General features: G+C 35.3%; 1 protein-coding gene across 7 annotated transcripts in view; it reads right to left on the bottom strand.

Moving 5' to 3' along the window:
* MBD5 (methyl-CpG binding domain protein 5) overlaps positions 1-19,327 on the bottom strand; it is a 448,335-nt gene that overhangs the window by 219,039 nt on the left and 209,969 nt on the right. For all 7 annotated transcript variants that reach the window (XM_087860618.1, XM_087860612.1, XM_087860610.1 and 4 more), the window contains one exon: positions 17,513-17,660. The gene's annotated coding sequence lies outside the window, so the exon portion shown is untranslated. The remainder of the gene's footprint in view (positions 1-17,512; positions 17,661-19,327) is intronic.

Genomic DNA, 19,327 nt, shown 5'->3' with positions numbered 1-19,327 from the left:
GAAGCACAGAGGGGGAGTTAAAAATTTGCACATACATTCCCACTTCTGAACTATATATATATGGTGAAGACTCCAAAGAACCTACTGGAAAATAATAGCTGAAAGGCTGAAAGGGATTTTTGCTGTTGCTCATTGCATGAGGAAAGACTTTGGAGTTTGAATCCTATCAAACTGATGGAGCTTGGTGAACAACTTAGGCTTTCCACAGAAATCTGCAAAGGGCCATATTTCAGGAGTAAAGATTCTATCCCTGTATTAAAAGAGTCACCCTAAGATTTAAAGCAAAACCAAAAGACACCCACTCTAACAAAACATAGAACCAAGCCTTTATTAGGCAAAGATAAGCAGCCAGTAATTTAACTGTTAGATAAAAAAAGTCAATATTCTTCAGAGGAAGATAACAGAATCTAGAGTCTCTAAAGTATATAAGATACCTAGTATAGAATTAAAAATTTCAACAAATGAACAAAATGAACAAAATGTGGCCCAAGTTCCATAGAAAAAACAGCAATAGAACAGATTCTGTAATGACTCAGAAAGTACTTCAATGCAAGTACTTTATTATCAAGAATGTGGGGCACCTGACTGGCTCAATCAGTCAAGCATGTGACTCTTGATCTTGGAGTTGTGAGTTTGAGCCTTATGTTGGGTATAGAGATGACTTAAAAATAAAATCTTATAAATAAATAAATATTATCAAGAACATAAAAAATATCATCATGATGAATGCACAAAGAGAATCAGGAGAAATGGAAACAAAAAAGAATCAAGTACACTTAAAAATGGTTAAAATTATGAACTTTATTATGCATATTTTACCACAATAACATTTTTCTAAAGATTTAAATTGAAATTATAGAACTGAAAGTGCTATACCAAAATAAAAAATTCACTGGATGACTTAAAACATATTGAAGATGACAGGGAAGCCAGCCAGAGAACTTGAAGACAGATGAACAGAAATTTCTGAAGAGTCTTAGTGACCCACATAGCCAAGAAACAATATCAAGTAATTTTTCATATATGTGTATGGAGTCCCAGAAAAAAAAGAAAGAGAAAATGGGGCAGGAAAAAATATTTGATGAGGTAATGAGTAAAATTCTCCATGTTTGGTGAGAAAGTATCAACCTACAGATCCAAGAAGCTCAGCAAAACTGAAGAAGGAAACATATGAAGAAACATAATCTAGGCACATCATGTCAAATTGCTGAAGAACATGGATAAAGAGTAAATCTTAGAGTAGCCACTAAGGGGAAAAAAGACAATTCTGTCATCAGAGAATTGTTTCTTATAATTCACATAACTCTAGAAATTCAACTGTTCATTCAGTTCTGTTTCATTTTTTAAAGAATTTTTTGACTTGCAATTACCTATTTTTCCTTTACTCGGAGTTATGAGAGCTATAATAACATGTGTTTTATCTATGGTGGGAAAAGTATTTGTGGGCCCCCCAAAAAGTTAAAACAATTATATTAATATTGTGGATGTACTAGTTAATTAGATGGGAGAAAGAAATGGATATATAAATATTAGAAAGGAAGAGGCACTACTCTCAACAATGGATAGAGCAATCCAAACAGAGACTTAACAAGAAAATAGTGGATTTGAACAATGCTATAGACCAAATGGACCTAACAGATGTGAAAGAACATCCCACCCAATAGGCAGAATATACATTCTCTCCAAGCACATATGGAACATTATCAAGGACAGATCAAGTATGATAAAACAAATCTCAACAAATTCATAAGACAGAAATTATATCAAATATGTTTTCTATCACAATGGTATGAAATTAGAAATTATTAACAGGAGAAAAGCTGAAAAATACACAAATATGTGGAAATTAAAGTGTACACTCCCAAACAACCAATGGATCAAAGAAAAAGTCAAGAGAAATTTAAAAAACATCTTGAAACAAATGAAAATGGAAACACAACATACTAAAACATATAGGATACAGCAAAAGCAGTTCTGACAGGAAGGTTTATAGTTATAAATGCGTACATAAAGCAAATAGATCTCAAATAAACAACCTAATATTACATCTCAAGGAATTAGAAAAAGAACAAGCTTAGTCCAAAGTTAGCATAAGGAAGGAAATAATAAAGATTGGAACAGAAATAAATGAAATAGAGAATAACAATAGAAAGGATTAACAAAACTAAGAATTGGTTCTTTGAAAAGATAGACAAAATTGACAAACTTTTAGCTAGACTAAGCAAAAGGAAGGACTCATAAATACAATTGTAAATGAAAGACCAGGGGCGCCTGGGTGGCTCAGTTAGTTAAGTGTCTTCCTTTGGCTCGGGTCATGATCCCAATTGAACCCCCGCATCTGGCTCCCTGCTCAGTGGGGAGTCTGTTTCTCCCCCTGACCCTTCCCCATCTCGTACTCTCTCTCTCTCTCTCTCAAATAAATAAAATCATAAAAAAAGAGAAGACATTACAATAGAAACCACAGCCATACAAAGGAAAATAAGAGATGACAATGAATAATAATATGCCAATAAATTGGACAATCTAGAAAAATACATTCCTAGAAACGTATGACCTACCAAGACTAAATCATGAAAAAACAGAAAACCCAAACAGGCCAATGAGTAAGAAGAATGAATTAATAATCAACAACCTTATAACAAACAAAAGGCGAGGATTAGATGGTTTCACTGGTGAATTCTACCAAACATTTAAAGAAAAATTAATACCAATCCTTCTCAAACATTTTGAAAAAATTTAAGAGGAGGAAAGACTTCTAAATTCATTTTTACAAGGCCAGCATTACCCTACTACAAAGGCAGATAAGAATGCTATAAGAAAAGAAAACTATAGGTCAATATACCTAATGAATATATTTACAAAAAGTCTCAACAAAATATTAACAAATGAATTCAACAGCACATTAAAAGGGTCATACATTATGATCAAGGGGGACTCATCCCCAGGATGCAAGAACACTTCAACATATGCAAATCAATAAATGTGACACATCACATTAACAGAATGTAGATTAAAATCATATGATCTCAATAGATGCAAAAGAAGCATTTGACAAATTCCAACATCATTTCATGATAAAAACCCTCAACAAAAATCTCAACATAATAAAATCCATATATGACAAGCTCACATCGAATGAAACCTTCTCTTATAAGGCTGGGAGCAAGACAAGAAAGTCCAATTTCACCATTCCTATTAAACAGAATACTGGAAATCTTAGCCAAAGCAATCAGGCAAAAGAAAGAAATAAAAGGTATCCAAATCAGAAAGGAAGAAGTAAAATTACCTCTGTTTGCAGACGATATGATCTTATATATACAAAAGCCTAAAGTCTACATCGAAATACTTTAAGAACTAATAAATGAATTCAGTGAAGTTTCAGGAGGAAAATCAATATATAAAAATTAGTTACAATTCAATAGAATAACAATGAACAACCTGAAAAAGAAATTTACAAAAACAATCTCATTCACAGTAGCATCAAAAATAATAAAATACTTACGAATAAATTTAGCCAAGGAGGTAAAAGATCTGTACTATGAGCATTATAAGACATTGATGAAAGAAACTGAAGAAGACACATATAAGTGAAAAGATACCTCATGTCATGGATTAGAAGAATTCACGTTGTCAAAATGTCCATACTACCAAAAGCCATGTATAGATTCAGTGAAATCCCTATCAAAATTCCAGTGGCTTTTTTTTTACAGATAGAACAAATAATCTTAAAATATGTATGAAACCACAGAAGACCCTGAATAGCCAAAGCAATCTTGAGAAAGAACAAAGCTAGAGGCATCATGCTTTCTGATTCCAAACTACACCCCAAAGCCAAAGTAACCAAAATAGTATGGTATTGGAATAAAAACAGACACAAAGACCAATGGAATCAAATGAAGAACCCAGAAATAAACCCATACATATGGTCAATAAGAGCCCACACTGACAAGGAGCCAAGAAAATTCAGTGAGGAAAAGATAGTCTTTTCAATAAATGGTGTTGGAAAGACTGGATATCCACATGCAAAAGAATAAAACTGGGCCCTTATACCATTCAAAAAAAATTTACTTGATTTGAGTTTAATGCTTAAATGTAAGACCTGAAACCATAAAACTTCTAGAACTGACAGGGAAGAAGCTTTTTAACATTGGTCTTGGCAAAGATTTTTTGATATGACATCAAAAGCACAAGCAACAAAAGCAAAAATAAATCAGTGAGATTACCTTAAACATATTTCTGTACTGAAAAAAAAAGAAAAGAAAAGAAAAGGCAACTATGGAATGGGAGAAATATTTGCAAATCTTATATTTGATAAGGGGTTAATATCCAAAACATACAAGGAACTCCTACAACTCAGCAGCTAAAAACCAAATAATCTGATTTTTAAAATGGCAGAGAAAATAGACATTTTTCCAAATAAGACACACAAATGGCCAAAGGTACATAAAAATGGCCCAACATCACTAATCATCAGGAAAATGGAAATCAAAACCACAATGAGATATCACCTCACACCTGTTAGAATGGCTATTATCAAAAATACAAGAGATTGCAAGTGTTGGTATGGATGGGGGAAGAAAAAGAGCCCTTGGGCACTGTTGGTAGGAATATAAATTGGTACAGGCACTATGGAAAACACTATGGGGGGGGTTCTTCAAAATATTAAAAACAGAACTACTATATGATCTAGCAACCTCACTTCTGGGTTTACATCTGAAGAAAATAAAATCACTATAGCAAAGAGATATCTGTACCTCCGTGTTCATTGCAGCATTGTTTACAATAGCCAAGACATAGAAACAACCTGTCTATCAATGGATGGATGAATGGATAAAGAAAACGTGATGTGTGTGTATGTGTGTGTGCTTATAACACGAAATATTATTCATCCATAAAAAGAAGGAAACCCTGCCATTTGTGACTACATTGATAAACCTTGAGGGCATTATGCTAAGTGAAATAAATCCAACAGAGAAAAACAAATACTATATGATCTCATTCACACATGGAATCTAAAATAAAACTGAACTCATAGAAACAGAAAGTAGATTGGTGGTTGCTGAGGTGGGATGGGAGATAAGGTGGGAGAAATGGGTGAAGTTGGTCAAAGGGTACAAACTTCCAGTTATGAGTAAGTCCTGGAGATCTAATGCACAGCATGGTGACTATAGTTAACAATACTATATTGTATACCTGAAATTTGCTAAGAGAGCAGATCTTAAATGTTCTCACCACACACACACACACACACACATACACACACACCCCTTCCCCAGGGTAACTATATGAGGAAGTGATGGATACGTTAACTAACCTTATTGTGGTAATCATTTGCAATATGTACTTATATCAAATCATCACACTGTACACCTTAAACTTATGTGTCAATTATTACTCAGTAAACTTGGTGGGGGGAGAGATAATTCTGTCCTTATTTCCATGATGACATGCACGTATACTTGAGAAACCCAAGAAAGTCAATGAAAATTCCTCCAGAAAAGAGTCTAGAAAGGTAGCTAGTTACATAGTATATGAAAATATACTATCCTCTGCTATGAGCCTGCTTCTTCCTCTCCCACTCCCCCTGCTTGTATTCCCTCTCTCTCTGGCTGTCTCCCTCTCTCGCTGGCTGTCTCTCTCTCTCTGTCAAATAAATAAATAAAATCTTAAAAAAAAAAAAAGAAAATGTATACTGGAGAATCCGGAAATATACTCCAATATACATAAGATTTTTATATGATAAAGGTGACTTAAAAAATTAATCAATGCCAAAAAAATAATAAAAATAAAAATAAACAGATTAATCAGTAGCTGCTGGTACACTAACAAGATTCCAGATGATTTAAAGATTTAAATATAAAATATTTTATTTTTAAAAATTTGGAGGGATGAATGAATAGGCAGAGTATAGAGGATTTTTAAGGCAGTGAAACTACTGTGCATGATACGGTGATGGTGGGTACATGCCTTTATAAATTTGTCCAAACACACAAAATGTAAAACACCAATAGTGAACCAACCCTAAGGTAAACTGCAGACTTTAGGTGATAATGATGTGTCTATGTAGATTTATCAATTGTAACAAATGCACCACTATGGTGGGGGAATTGAAAATGGGGGAGACTATGAATGTTTGGGGGCAGAGGGTCTATGGGAAATCTGTATATGTTTCTCTTAATTTTGCTCTAAACCTAAAATTGCTATAATAAAATCTCTTAACAAAAATTAATCCATAAGGGTAGGATAGAAGAAATGGTGTTATATATTTTATAGTCTTGGACATAAACTACAGAAACCATAACAGGAAAGACTGATTATTTGACTAAACTAAAAATTAAAATTTCAGCATGGGAAAAAAAGAAACTACCATAAATCAAGTTGAAATGCAAATTCAACAGCAGAAAAATGCTTGAAATACCTAAGAAAGATACATTTTATTAGTATAACAAGAGCTCTTAGAAATCAATAATAAAGAGACAAAGGAAAGGCCATTAGTAAGCAACAATGGATATGCTACATTTATATTAAAAAAAAGCATATACAGCATTTTCATGTGAATGTACATGTGCGTGTTACATGTATGTACACAAATAAACTTGTACATTGATAGAAGATTTCTGAAATGATACATAAAATAAGCTAATACAGGTTACTTATGGAAAGTAGAAACAGGATGGTTTCAAATTTTACTTTTCATTTTATACTTTTCCATATTATTTGTTTCTTATTTTTAAAACCATGAGTATGTATTGCTTTAATTATTCAAAAGCAAAATTTAACAAAACATATTCCTTCTGAAGAAACTCACCAGTAATATGCTGATTGTTTAAACAAATATATGCGGTCCCTCTCTTCACTCACTGACAGTATTACATACTGAATTCTATCATGGAGCTAAAACATTTCAAAAAAGGGAGTGACTTAACCGAAATCCAATAAAACAAAAAGCAGTAAAAATCTGGAATAAGGGAAATTATCTAAATACAAATGTAAACTCAATTTTACTTGTAGACTTTTTTTCTTTTTGAAATATATGGCAGAAAAAAGGAAATAATTATTGCTGTTTTCAAATTGCTTCAAGTCAGAACTACAGAGTTTTCTCTAGACACTCCTTTCCCTTCACTCCCGCTGGGGCTCCAGAATCAATTGAGTCCTATCCTCCAAAGCCCATTACACTCAGACCTTTCTCTCATGGATGCTGTTTCTCTATCCTCAGCAGTTTTTATTCCAGGAAACTGGCCTCTCTCCCCAAGATTCTAGCTATTAACAAGCAATAGAGGCATCGAAAGCAACTTGATCGGTTGCATATTCAGTAAAGGAGCATGCAGGCAAGGAACAATGACAGTAATGAATGTTAGAATCTGGGTGTTAGCCTTTCGTAGTTTGAGTGAGATACAGTGTATTGCATATTGTATAGACTTTTCAAGAAGTTTCTTCTCAAACATCCTGGATTGAGATGACACTTCTTCTAATCATCACAATGCAATTTCGTTCTGAACATTTAAGTATATTGGAATTCCAAGCTCATGCATTTCGGTTAACACCTAAATGGTAATAGAAGTAACCAATACATGTATATATGAAATACAATTATTGAATTATTTCCATGATACCTTATCGTAGCGACTATTAAACCTAGTATGTTCTATTTTTCTTCATGTCCACAGATTTTATCTTTTGGTATGGTGTCTGGCACATAAAAGTTTTCAAAACGTATAGATAAATAAATCCATGTAAAGAAAGGACAGTCGATTATTTACAAACATACCATATTAGAGTTGGAAAAGGCCTTAGAGGTTTTCTAATCTATAAGAATTCCATAAGGCACCCCTACCCTATCCCTACTCACCACCATAACTACCCATATCATACTGCTAGCAAATATGCTCATTCACTCTCACTGCGAACACACTATTGATGTTAAATCCTCCATCTAAGAAATCAGTCCATTCCCGTTTCAGACATATCCTGGGCCTTGGAATACAGACATTTGAGGGCAAAAGTACAATACCCACATATTTTCCCTAGGTATTTTGCCAGTAATATGGGATATTTACTTTACTGTTACTGATGTCTATCAAACTATAAAGTCCTTATTTTTCTTTCTTTCTTTTTTTTTTTTTTAAAGATTTTATTTATTTATGTGACAGAGAGACAGCCAGTGAGAGAGGGAACACAGCAGGGGGAGTGGGAGAGGAAGAAGCAGGCTCCTAGCGGAGGAGCCCGATGTGGGACTCGATCCCATAATGCCGGGATCACGCCCTGAGCCGAAGGCAGACGCTTAACGACTGCGCTACCCAGGCGCCCCTAAAGTCCTTATTTTTCAGTTCAAAGTTTTCCTAATTAGATCAGCACACCTCTAAGTAGATATTGTTTCCAATTTCTGTGAGGCACATTCTTATCCAAAAGTCCAGTACTTTTGTATCATCTCCACTTCTAGAGAATCCAATTTTATGGAATAAAAAATGCTCAGTCACATAAGTAGTCAAGTAGTAATTAGCAGAACTGCAATTAACCTGTAGAGATAGGGCCAAAACATTTACATTTTTAAAAAGCTTTCCAGCATAGTCAGGGTGGAGAAACCACTGCTCTAGTAATTTGATCCATAGTTTAGAAAATCAAACCTCACTCTTTAAATAGTCAACTACTCATTTAACCTTGCACTTTATGTTTTCTTTTCACAAAGTTTCAAAATTCATTTGGAAAAGGAGATGAAAATATAAACCAAAAAATCAAGGGATTCACAAAATAAATGGATGTGAAGTATGACACCATATCCTAAAACATGGGAGGGGGGAGGGGAGTTAAAATTTAGTTCTTTTAGAATGGGTTTAAATGTAAGCAACCATTCAGTTTTTGATGAGACTGACTAAAGGTGTATCAATTTTGTTGCTCTTTCTAAAGAACCCGCTATGGGTTTCATTGACCTGTTCTATTGTTTTTTTAGTTTCTATTTTGTATATTTCTGCTCCAATCTCTATTATTTCCTTTCTTCTAGTGGTTTGGGTATTGTTTGTTCTTTTTCTAATTCCTTTAGGTGTAGGGTTAGGTTGTTTATTTGAGATTTTTCTTACTTCTTGAGGTAGGCCTGTATCGCTATAAACTTTCCTCCTAGAACAGATTTTGCTGCATTTTGAAGATTTTAGACCATTGTGTTTTCATTTTCCTTTGTCTCCTTTTGATTTCCTTTTTGATTTCCTGGTTGACCCATTCATTGTTTAGTAGCATATTATTTAAGCTCCGTGTGTTTTTGGTTTTACTAGATTTTTTTTTCTTGTGGTTGATTTCTAGTTTCACAGTGTGGAGAATAAAAAAGATGCATGCTATATGACTCCAATCTTTCTGAATCTGTTGAGATTTATTTTGTGGCCTACCATGGGATCTATTCTAGAGAATGTTCCATGTGCACTTGAAAAGAATGTGTATTCCACTGTTTTAGAATGGAATGTTCCGAATATATTTGTTAGATCCATCTGGTCACTAAGTGTGTCATTAAAAGCCACTGTCTCCTTGTTGATTTTGTGCTGGATGATCTATCCATTGACATAAGTAGGGCGTTAGAGTGTTAAAATCCCCTACTATTATTGTTTTACTATTGATTACTTTTATGTTTGTTATTAGCTGCTTTATGTATTTGGGTGCTCCCATGTTAGGTGCATATATATTTACAATTGTTCTATCTTCTTGTTGGATTGTCCCCTTTATGATTATGTAGTGTCCTTCTTTTCTCTTGTTATAGTCTTTTTTAAAAATTCTATTTTGCCTGATATAAGTATTGTTACCCTGGCTTTCTTTTCACTTCCATTTGCATGATAAATGCTTTTCCATTCCTTCATTTTCAATCTGCTTGTGTCTAGGTCTGAAATGAGTCTCTTGTAGGTAGGCAGCATATAGATGGGTTTTGCTTTTTTATCCATTCTGTCACCCTAGGTCTTTTGATTGGAACGCTTAGTCCATTGACATTCAAAGTAATTATATTGATAGGTATGTACTTGTCATTATTTTATTTCTTATATTATGGTTGTTTTTGTAGTTCTCTGCTCCTTTCTTCTCTTACTCTCTTCTCTCATGGGTTGCTGGATTTCTTTAGTGATATACTTGAATTCCTTTTTTTGCATATTTATCACCCATTTTAGATTTGTGGTTATCATTAGGTTTCTACATGACATCTTATGCATATAGTAGTCTATATTAAGTTGATGGTTGCTTACATTTAAACCCATTCTAAAAGCACTAAATTTTGACTCCTCTCCCCCCATTACGTATATGGTGTCATACTTTACATCCTTTTATTTTGTGAATCTCTTGATTTTTATAGATACAGTTAATACTACTGCTTTTGTGTTTTCTACTTTTCTTACTCCTGCTTATGGTCTCTCCTTTCCACCCTAAGAGTCCCCTTGGGGCATCTGGGTGGTGTAGTCAGTTAAGTATCCCACTCTTGATTTCAGCTCAGGTCATGATCTCAGGGTTGTGAGATGGAGCCCTGCATCCAGCTCTGTGCTCAGCCAGGAGTCTGCTTGAGATTCTCTCTCTCCTTCTCCCTCTGCCCCTTCCCCCACTCATGTGCTCTCTCTCTCTCTCAAATAAAACCTTAAAAATAAAGTCTCTTTAACATTTCTTGTAAAGGTAGTTTAGTCATGATGAATTCCTTTAGCTTTTGTTTGTCTGGGAAACACTCTCTCTCTCTCTCTCTCTCTCCTATTCTGAAGGATGGCCTTGCTGGGTAGAGTATTATTGGTTGCAGGTTTTTTGTTGTTTTTGTTTTTTTTTTTGTTTTGTTTTGTTTTTTCCGTTGAACACTGACTATATCACAACACTGGTTTGCAAAGGTTTTGCTGAAAAATCAGCTGATAGCCTTATGAGTTTCTCTTGTATGTAACTGTTTTCTCTTCTCTTGCTGCTTTTAAAATTTCTCTTTATCAGTACTTTTTGCCATTTTAATTACTATGTGTCATGGTGTGGTCCTCTTTGGCTTGATTTTGTTGGGGCTCTCTGTGTCTCCTGGATCTGGATTTCTGTTTCCTTCTCCAGATATGGGAAGTTTTCAGCTATTATTTCTTCTAATAGATTTTTTGCCCACTCTTCTCCCTCTCCTTCTTCTAGGATCCCTATAATGTGAATGCTATTATGCATTACGGTGTCATTGAGTTCCCTTAATCTATTTGCATTTTAAAAATAATTTTCCCTCTTTCCTGTTCAGCTTGATTGCTGCCCTCCAGGTCACACTGATCCATTCTTCTGCTTCCTCTAGTCTACTATTTATTCTGTCTAGTGATTTTTAATTTTAGTTATGGAGTTCTTCATCTCTTACTGGTTCTTTTTTATGCTTTCTATTCTTTTTTAAGGGTCTCACTGAGGCCTTCTGCTCTTTTCTCAAGTCCGGTGAGTATCTTATGATCATTATTTTAAATTCTCTATTAGGTATATTACTTACCTAGGTTTCATTTAGCTCTCTTGCTGTGATTTTGTCCTATTCTTTCATTTAGGACATATTCCTCTGTCTCATTTTGTCTAACTCTCTGTATGTGTTTCTATGTGATAAGAAATGTCAGCTCTATCTCCTGCTCTTGAAAGTAGTGGCCTTATAAATAAGAGATCTTGTAGTGTCCTGCAATGTAGTGTCCCCTGTTCACCAGAACCTGGCATTTCAGGGGTATCTCCTGTGTGTGTTGCATGTGCCCTGCTGTTGTGGCTCACCTGCATTTGTCTTCAGTTCAGTTGTCTGCAATGGCACTCTTTGCCTGTTAGGGGCATGGTTTGGTCCCTGTGTTGTTAGTGCGCTAGTGTGGGGCCACCTCGGGCTTGAGCTGAATCAGAACAGGCATTTGCCAGAGCTGTGGTAAGAGTGAACTGCAGTGTGCTCTCCCTGTGTTATTCCCTGGGAAGCTTTTAATGATGAGTGAGGCCCGCAGGCAGACCAGAAGTCTACCTCTAGCCCACTGGGGTCAGAGTGGGACTGGTGTGTGTGGCTATCTTTCCCTCTCACCCTGGGACAAGAGTCACCTTGAATTCATGCTCGCCCCTGTTGTACAATGCCACACTTGTGGCACCACTTTGGATTGACTCCTCCTGAGGGCAGGTCTGCAGGAGAATGCAGGGGCAAGGCATGTGGGGCCAACAAGGTTTGCACTAGTGTGCTGTAGGGAAGGGATCTGCTCCTGCTTCAGAAAACTCCTGACCCTGGACTGGAGGGGGTGAGTCTGTAGGAGAGCATGGGGGTTGGGGGGAAGGTGACATGCTGTTAGCAAGGTTCACGGGGGTCTGCTACGGGAGGAGATCTGCAGCTACCTGGGAAAACTCCTGCCCAAGCTAGGATAGAAAGGGCAAATCTGCAGAAACGAGTGGGAGTGGGATGTGCTATTAGCAAGACAGTGTTTATGCTGCACTGGTTCCTACAGGTGTCCATTTACGTAGGTTGGGGGTAGGTGAGGGAAATGGTGCCCACTAGCTCTTTTGTTATTGGAGAAGTCTCCAACAGATCCCTGCCCGTCCAGCACATACTCTGAAATTAGTAAACAAATCTCCCTCCCCAGGCATTTTTTAATGCTGCTTCTAAGCTGTATTTCAGCAGGGTTGTTTGTTGTGCTGTCTCTTTAAGGGTGGGGACTCAGTTTCCTCTCACCCTCCTGACTCTCCCAGAGCTGAGCTTGCTGATTTTTAAAGTTCTAGGTGTTAAGTCCCACTAATTATAAGAACTCACGGAATTATGCTCCACAGGTTTTCAAAGTCAAATGATATGGAGATTTGCCTTCCCTGTGTGGGTTCCTGTGCATGAGGTTCCTGGTGTCAGGGTCTGTTTCTTTCCTCTATCCATGCCCTCAGCATCTTTCCCTCCTGCAGATAGTCCTGTGGGTCAGTTTGCCTCCTGACCACATCTCCTACTCTGTTTGATACGGCCTCTTCTCTATATTTATCTGTGGAGAGTCTGTTCTACCAGTCTTTTGGTCATTTTCTAGGTTATTTATACTGATGTGGATGTTACCTAGTTGTAGCTGTAAGATAAGGTGAGCTTAGGACCTTCCTACTCCATCTTTCTTCACTCCCAAAACAGGAGTTTATAATGCTTTACCTCCCTTGTCATAAGCTCAAAGACAAGAAAATGCACATAAAATCCTCTCACTGAACTTCTAAAATAAGAGTGTACATTCTATGTAAGTTTTATTACATGAAAAATTTGTGACAGTTATCTAAATATATGGAAGATGATCATAAAGAAGATAAAAATGTACTGATAATCTATATACCACATACCAAATTATATATTAGAAAGACTTCACTAGAATTAGCTTTACTAGAATAAGCTGTAGAATTAATGTTAAAAGTATATAGTGGCTATGTTCATTTTGAAAGATTAAGAATGTTTTTAAATTTGAATTTAAAGTGAATTTCTTACTCAGGAAAATAAAAAGTGGCTCTAGTTTGAATCAAAGTTACCAAAGGAAAAACTAACTCAGTTCATTTACAAAGTGTAACTATCAGTACAATTATAAATGTAAATATGATACAACCTCTCAAGTCTTTAGAGAATTTTATTTGTTGATATATGTAATATGGATACAAGCCTTAATCATAAAACTGTAACCATATTATTTGAACTCTGAGCTCAAGTAAACAAACAAAATGGTAGATATTGTTTTATAATTTTAAAAAACATAGCTATAGAGTATATGGGCAAAAGTGTTATCAAGAAACTATCTATGGTCAAGAAATGGTATTGCCAAATCATTATAAGCAACATATGTACATCTACTCATAGACTATATCTTGTCACAAGTGAAACAACTTCTTTCCCAGGAAAAGAAAATTCTCTTGTTTTTAGAATCAATTTTTTCTGCCCTAACTTTGTTCTCAGTTCAAAAACATATGTTAGAAGGGTTATTGTTTGAATTGTGTCACCTCCCAAAATTATGTTTAAATCCTAATTCTTGACACTTGAATGTGAACTTGTTTGCAAATAGGGTCTTTGTAGATGTAATCAAGTTAAGATGAGGTCATACTGAATTATGGTGGGCTCTAATCTAAAATGACTGTGTCCTTATGAAGAAGAGCGGAAGAGACATAGAAACCCAGGGAGAAAGCCATGTGATGAGGGAGGCAGAGATTGAAGTAATGAGTTTATAAACCAAAGAATGCCAAGGATTCAAAAAAAAAAAAAGGTCACTTATGGCTTGGGGACACCTGGTTGGGTCAGTCAATTAAGCATCTGCCTTCAGCTCAGGTCATGATCCCAAAGTCCTAGGATCAAGCCCCATGTTAGGCTCCCTGCTCAATAGAGAGTCAGCTTCTCCCTCTCCCTCTGCCCCTCCCCCCTGCTCCTGCTTTCTCTTTCTCAAATAAATAAATAAACTCTTTAAAAAAAAAAGGAAAGAAAACAGATGAATATATGGAAAGGGGTAAAGGAAAAAAAGGAGAGAGGGAAACAAGCCATAAGTGACTCTTTTTTTTTAAAAAGATTTTCTTTCTTTATTTGAGATACAGCAGGAGCAGGGGGGAGGGGCTGAGGGAGAAGGAAAAGCAGACTCCCCGCTGAGCAAGGAGCCCAATATAGGGCTTGATCCTAGGACTCTGGGATCATGACCTGAGCCAAAGGCAGATGCTTAACTGACTGAGCCACCCAGGCACCCCATCTGTTTTGTTTCTTAAACTCCACATATAAATGAGATCATATGGTATATGTCTTTCTCTGACTTACTCCACTTAGCATAATACACTCTAGTTCCATCACATCGTTGCAAATGGGAAGATTTCATTCTTTTTGATGGCTGAATAATATTCCATTGTATATCTATACCACATCTTTTTTATCCATTCATCAGCCGATGGACATTTAGGCTCTCTCCATAGTTTGGCTACTGCTGATAATGCTGCTATTGACATCAGGGAACACGTACCCCCTTTGAATCTAAACAGTGATTTTTTTATAAATTGCATTTTCACATGTTTAAACATGAAGTGCTTATTGGGAAAATTCAATGAACAAAATTTAGTAGCAGTACAACAACATAATGATGTAAAAGAAATTTGGTGTGAATATAATGGACAAATTCATTATTTCTTTTGTAAGAGTTGAGCTTGCCATGAGGGAACCTGTTTTTAATCCTTTTGCAAAAAATAGAATAACTATATCACCTATTTATTGAATTATGATCTAGGCAGGTGCTAAATACCTAAGATATTTACTTATATCATCTATCCCATTTAATCCTTGAAATTATATTATTATTAGCATCCAAATTTTAAAGATGTACAAATCGGGGGTCAAAGAGAATCAGTAATTTGTCAAAGGTCACACAGCTGGTAGGTGTGGCTGAGTTGTGGTTAGTCAGTCTTAAATATGTTCTTTGAATTTGTGTTCTTATATAGCAGACTTATAAGTCATACCTGGTATGTTCTAACTGCCTTTCTAAGTACTAAACGTTTTTACAACTATAATATTCAAATAAGCCTTAAAATATGGGAAATAAATGAAATAGCACTTTTGATGAGAATTATAAATATCTGCAGCTTATTAGTGACATGGTCATAAATAGAATGCAATTCAAAGAGAACAAAGGGCTGGTTCTTAATATAATGTGGAAGAAATAAGTTAGAGCTATCTGACATAAGATATGTTGCTGTGGTTAAAGAATAACTTAAAATCAAAATAGGATATGATATGTGAATGAGTTAAAAAAGGAAATATTAGAGAAAAAATTTGACAAAATAGGTTGCTTTTGGAGAAGGAGTGTTTATAAACTATTTCTACTAATTTACAAATAGTCAATTTTAAGTATTTTCTTTTTTTTTTTTTAAGATTTATTTATTTAGTTTAGAAAGAGAGAGCACATAAGTGGGAGGAGGGGCAGAGGGAGAATCTCCAGCAGACTCCCCATTGAGTGCAGAGCCCATCATGGCTCTCAATTCCACAACCCCAAGGTCATAACCTGAGCAAAAATCAAGAGTTGGACACGCAAGTGACTGACTGAGCCACCCAGGGGCCCCATTAAGAATTTTCTTAAAATAGTTACGTTGATTATATCAAACTAAGAAAAGATTTAAATTGTGATTCAAGTATAAGAAAACCTATTTTAGAAACGATTACTAGAACAGCGCAAAGGGTTATTAGAAAGAACTTCCTATTCCTGAGAGCTGTTTTACTAGATTGGTTTGCTGAAGGAAGCAATGGAAACTATTTCTTTAAAGATCCTTAGGAACAAAAGGCATATATTACCAACAGTTCAGAAAGGGTTAGGTGTGTCTCTGCCAGGAGGCACCCGGTGGATAACCACTCTTGGTTCTATAAAGCCCAGTGACTGCATAATAATGCTATTCTTATAATTGTGAGGCGAGGGCAACACAGCTGCTTTTTCCTTTCTTTGGTGAACAGGATTTGCTGTCCAAAAAGTTGCAGAATAATTTGAATGTAATTAGATGAAATTTTCCCCAACAGAAAAGCAAGAATTAATTTTGACTTTAGTAACTGAAAGAAAACTCAGAAGACCTACACTGGGCTTTTTAAACATTTATGTCCTCCTTTACTTGGAAAGTGTTCCTCTATGTACAACTTAAAAAGCAGACTTGTTTGCTAGATGACCTTAGGCCTATGAGTTGAATTAATACTAAATAAAAAATCTGAGCATATCTACAGTTTCTTTGTTTGTATAAAATCCTTTGAAAAATTCAATTGTAGTGCATTCTACTTAAATTTTTATGAATTTATTTTTATTTCATTTTATATTCATCTACTTAAGTCTTTATATTTCATGAAGGTGGAGAAGGCAGATTCCTTATATTTATAATTTTTTCTTTAAAATACAGTCAATTTCTTTCCAAGCAAACTTTCCCTTTAACTGGAAATGTAATTAATTTCAATTTTGAATACGGCACTGTGGTCCACAATCCTTGGCTGACTGTTCTTCCAAGGGCAATAAGAGCTGCTGAGAAAGGAACTAAAAGTTCCATGAGTTCTTTTGATGCAGGATTCTTACAAAATATAAAGCTGTGAGGAATGTAAAGGGATTACTTCCCAAGATTTTGGAGCACTTCAGAATAGTTGTTAAAAATAAGTGAGAAAAAATGCTGGAATTAAACAAAAAAATTTCATAAATGGTGTGGATAATTCCAAAATAAATAGGAAATAATTCTAACCTCCCGAACTATTTGATATTTGTCATTAGATGATAATGTGTCCAAGATGGATACAAACAGCACTGTTTTCAAACATGGGTACTTAATTTCTGTTATTTAAATTTTTATTTTGTATTTAGGGATTTAATGCAGCTTTATACTATGAAATACAGTATGCAAAAAGAGCTTAATGTAGTTTTTGACATGCAATAATGCTCAGGAAAAAAGAAAAGGAAGAGAGAAATAGCTTAGCTATAGAGAAATAGCTATATTAGCTATGCTTAATATATATAATTTCTACATTAAAGAACACTATTTTTCTTCATCTAAATGTAAGATAATATTACCTGTTTCTACATACTCAACAACAGAAAACTTATAATATAAATATTTCATTGCTTGCCTCCAAAAAATTGTTGACATCCTCTGTGGCCATCTGCCAAGGTGATCATTCCTTTGTGTGTGATGGAATTAGAGAAGTATCAGGGTTCTATGGATTGACGAAAAAAAATTTCCTGTGCTCTTGGCTTCTGGTATTTATTTCCTTGGTCCTGTTAAAAAGGAAAGAAGAGTGAACTTACCAATTCTCAACATATAGTCAGTTATTCTGTATTTCTTTAGATTCATATTTAAGGACATTTTGAGAGTTTTACGAGTTCTCATTAAGAATCATATAGAATTTTAGCCTTACACACAAGACTTGCTAAATTCACGAATGCAAGTAAGAAAGAGCTATGTCAATCAGACTATTCAATCCCCACACTTTGTACTATAGGAAACTGAAATCCAGAGAGGTTAAACAACTCTACCAAAGTTACAATTAGTGGCAGAGCCAGCATAAGAAAACAGTTCTCAGCAGGTACAAGAGAAGAATCTTTTTTTTTTTTTTAAAGATTTATTTATTTTTAGAGAGAAAGAGAGAGAGAGAGAGAGAAAGAGAGAATGAGTGGGGGGAGGGGCAGCGGGAGAGAATCTTTCAAGCAGACTCCCTGCCAAGCGAGGAGCCCAATGCGGGGCTCAATCCCACAACCCATGAGATCATGACCTGAGCCGAAACCAAGAGTTGGACGTTTAACCAACTGAGCCACCAGGCGCCCCAAGAGAAGAATCTTTGGAAGAGGAAGGGAGACTGGGAAAAGCATTACCATGACCAAGCTAACTTCTTAGCCTTAATGCTTAGAGAAATTCTAGAAACAACAAACAAAAACCACAATAGTTTAATAATATTTAGATTAATTCATAGCACAGGACTTGCTCAAATAAATATTTTATTAAAGTATGACTAAGATATTGTTTTATTAATAAAATAAAATTTCACCTTTAAATTTTTGAATTTCACCCAAAGCCATGATCATTCATTTCTCCAGATCCTTACTACTATAATAATCTATCATCTGCATAGCAAAAGAAAGGTAATTTTATTATTCGGAGTAACAGAGTGACATTTTTAAAAAGAAAACTGGATTTTAGACTGCCTTGCGCAAAACTCTCCAAAGATTTCCCGTAACAGTTAGGATAAAGTCTTACCCTACGTTACATGATTGGGCCCCTGTTCACCTGTCAGCCTATCTCACCACTCTCCCTTTGTTTGGTATTCTACAGTCTTAGTGAACTTCTTGTTCTTCCTCAAATATGCTAAGCACACTTTTGGTTTATGTCTTTGACCTTGGTCTTCCCCTCTGACTGGAACACTTTTCCCCAGATAGCCACATGTTTGTTCCCAATAACTGAAACACTCTTTTTTCCCCCCTGAGAGCTCCATTGTCTGTTTTGAGAATCTGCTCATAAGTCACTTCCCAGAGAGGCCTTCTCTTACTATCTAGCCAAGCAACCTCCACACTCAACCCTCCTTCTCAATGACCCCCTGTTCTTTATACCCTGCTTCATTTTCATTCATGGTATGTATAATTTCTAAATTTTATATAGTCCAACATAATCCTTATAGGGACCAGATATGTTTTGGAATTAAGCATTTTTTGAGTTTTTAAAGGTAATATGGTACATGTACCATAATTATGTAACTCTCCTCTTCCCTCCATATCTGAGGTAGGGGTCTAGTAGGTTAATACATCTACAGAAAAACATATATTCAAAGTGGGGTTTTCTTAAAAGGCAACAAATAGCCTCATTTCACATTTACTACTAAATGAGATAAGATTAGGTCAGATTTTACCACAATATGAATTACAAACAGCTTCAATTTCAGAACTTTTTGATT

The sequence above is a fragment of the Ursus americanus genome, chromosome 1, assembly GCF_024610735.1.
Source record: "Ursus americanus isolate L20-20 chromosome 1, mUrsAme1.1.p, whole genome shotgun sequence".
NCBI classification, from domain to species: domain Eukaryota; kingdom Metazoa; phylum Chordata; class Mammalia; order Carnivora; family Ursidae; genus Ursus; species Ursus americanus.
This window is presented reverse-complemented; position numbering and strand designations above follow the sequence as displayed.